Genomic DNA, 3,298 nt, shown 5'->3' with positions numbered 1-3,298 from the left:
AATGGCTACACAGGATAATTGAAATGGCCTGGGAGTCGGGACAGGTTCCATCAGACTGGACAAAAGCAGTAATCACACCAATCTTTAAACATGGAAACAGAAAAGATTGTAACAACTACAGAGGTATCTCTTTAATCAGCGTTGTGGGTAAAATCTTCTCAGGTATTGTTGAAAGGAAAGTGCGAGTATTAGTTGAGGAGCAATTGGATGAAAATCAGTGTGGGTTTAGGCCTCTTAGAGGTTGTCAGGACCAGATCTTTAGCTTACGACAAATAATGGAGAAGTGTTATGAGTGGAACAGGGAATTGTATCTATGCTTTATAGATCTAGAAAAGGCATATGACCGGGTTCCTAGGAGGAAGTTATTGTCTGTTCTACGAGATTATGGAATAGGAGGCAAACTTTTGCAAGCAATTAAAGGTCTTTACATGGATAGTCAGGCAGCAGTTAGAGTTGATGGTAAACTGAGGTCATGGTTCAGAGTAGTTTCAGGGGTAAGACAAGGCTGCAACCTGTCTCCACTGTTGTTCATATTATTTATGGATCATATGTTGAAAACAATAGACTGGCTGGGTGAGATTAAGATATGTGAACACAAAATAAGCAGTCTTGCATATGCGGATGACTTAGTTGTGATGGCAGATTCGATTGAAAGTTTGCAGAGTAATATTTCAGAGCTAGATCAGAAATGTAAGGACTATGGTATGAAGATTAGCATCTTCAAAACGAAAGTAATGTCAGTGGGAAAGAAATATAAACGGATTGAGTGCCAAATAGGAGGAACAAAGTTAGAACAGGTGGACGGTTTCAAGTACTAGGATGCATATTCTCACAGGATGGCAACATAGTGAAAGAACTGGAAGCGAGGTGTAGCAAAGCTAATGCAGTGAGCGCTCAACTACGATCTACTCTCTTCTGCAAGAAGGAAGTCAGTACCAAGACTAAGTTATCTGTGCACCGTTCAACTTTGTTGTATGGGAGCGAAAGCTGGGTGGATTCAGGTTACCTTATCAATAAGGTTGAGGTTACGGATATGAAAGTAGCTAGGATGATTGCAGGTACTAGTAGATGGGAACAATGGCAGGAGGGTGTCCACAATGAGGAAATCAAAGAAAAACTGGGAATGAAGTCTATAGATGTAGCAGTCAGGGCGAACAGGCTTTGATGGTGGGGTCATGTTACACGCATGGGAGAAGCAAGGTTACCCAAGAGACTCATGGGTTCAGCAGTTCAGGGTAGGAGGAGTCGGGGCAGACCAAGGAGAAGGTACCTGGATTCGGTTAAGAATGATTTTGAAGTAATAGGTTTAACATCAGAAGAGGCACCAATGTTAGCACTGAATAGGGTATCATGGAGGAATTTTATAAGGGGGGCTATGCTCCAGACTGAACGCTGAAGGGCATAATCAGTCTTAAATGATGATGATGATGATGATGATGATGATGATGATGCAAAACATATGAGACAAGCGAAATACTCGCCGCGCGGAGTGGCCGCGGGGTTAGAGGCGCCAGGTCACTGATTCCACGGCCTCTCCCGCCTGAGATTCGAGTCCTCCCTCGGGCATGAGTGTGTGTGTTGTTGGTGGTGTAAGTCTAAGTAGTGTGTCAGTCTAGGGACCGATGACCTTATCAGTTTGGTCCCTTAGGAATTCACAAACATTTCATTTCAGCGAAATACTCTGAGTTCAACAGTAACCTAATACTAAAGAAGGCAGGGTCCAACAGGTGTGGATGTTACCGTATCACAAGCCACAATTCATGGTTATAAATATTAACGTGAATTATCTGCAGCAAAATTGAAAGACTGGGAGAAGATGACGGAAAATCAGTTTTGGTTTCGAAGAAATGTAGGAACACATTAGGCAATACCGACCATACGACTCTTCAGACTGAAGAAAAGCAAACCTACATTTGTAAACGTAGTTGACAAAGTTGAGTGGAACACACCACTTACTTTCTGAAGGTAGCATGGGTAAAATACAGGGGGCGAAAGGTTATCTTTAAGTTGTAGCTGTATCTTTAAGTTGTTATAAGGATCGAAAGAGCGAAAATAAGGGAGTGAGGTGAGAGTGTAGGGTGTCCTCTACTTTTTAAATATGTACATTAAGCAAGCAGTTAGACGAGCAAAGAGGAATTTGAAAAAAAAAAGTCAGGGGTCAGATAATACACTCTACAAAAAAAATCGGGGATCAGTTAACATAATCGTAAAAAAAAGAAGGAAAAAAAAACGGCGCACCTCGAAGGAATTATCCGAATCGGACGGAAATTGGTAGATGTTACGAACATGTACAGACAAACGTATGATAACGATTTTAGAAAAATTGGAACATTTATGCCAGACAAAGAGCTTGACAAATTGAGCAAGTCAATAACGCGTTGGCCCACCTCTGCTAGCTGTTATTCGTCTTGGCACTGATTGACAGAATTGCTAGATTTCCTTCTGAGGGGTATCAAGTCAAATTTTGCCCAACTGGTGTGTTGCATCGAGAACTGACTGGATGGCCCTGCCCATAATGTTCCATACGTTCTCAATTGAGGAGAGATCTGGTGACCTTGCTGGCCAAGGTAGCGTTAGTGTGATGTCGTCAGCCATACGACCACACCGCCGCCTGTGAGATCGATCCGCCGGATGTGATTCTCTCAATAAACGGAACAGAAGAACGGCTGTGCTAGCCACAGAGTACACAGCCAGTCGCAGTACTTGTGCTCGCCGCGAGGCGCCGCTAGGCCAATTTATCTGTAGCAGGATCAACAGTTCGTAGCCGCGTTCAGTGGTCAGCCAGCGCCGATGTTATTCGTCGTCTGCAGCTCAGTCATTGCTGCCACCAAGTCTTTTTAGTCCAGTGCCAAGTCAGTCTTCAAATTCACCGGATTCGACATTCAAGATTACGAGAGATTAATTCGTCACTGCAAGATTTGTGGCTTGTAAATTATGTCATTCTACAGACGCTTAATCTGGTCGCGTCTTCTATAATTGTCAACCAACAGATCATGGACTACAACAAAGTTAAGTAATAAATACTTTCTTATTTTGTACTCCCGATAATTAATTGTGTTTTTCCTGTTATAGGTACCAAGCAGTCTTGGCATAGTAGAACACTCGTTTTGCACCTCCTTGGCTACCTCATATTTACTACCTCATGTTGATGGACTCGGTTATGGTGGAAGATCGAGAGCCATCAGTTAGACAAGCGCAGAAGGGAGGCAGTAGAAACACTCGCCGTGTGCGGGCGGGCGGTGAAGTGTAAGCCCAGGATGGCTCGTCGTGAAGGGCAACAAAACGGGGCGTAGAATAT

This window comes from Schistocerca americana, chromosome 7 (assembly GCF_021461395.2).
Source record: "Schistocerca americana isolate TAMUIC-IGC-003095 chromosome 7, iqSchAmer2.1, whole genome shotgun sequence".
Lineage (NCBI taxonomy): Eukaryota > Metazoa > Arthropoda > Insecta > Orthoptera > Acrididae > Schistocerca > Schistocerca americana.
Note: the sequence above shows the minus strand (reverse complement) of the source record.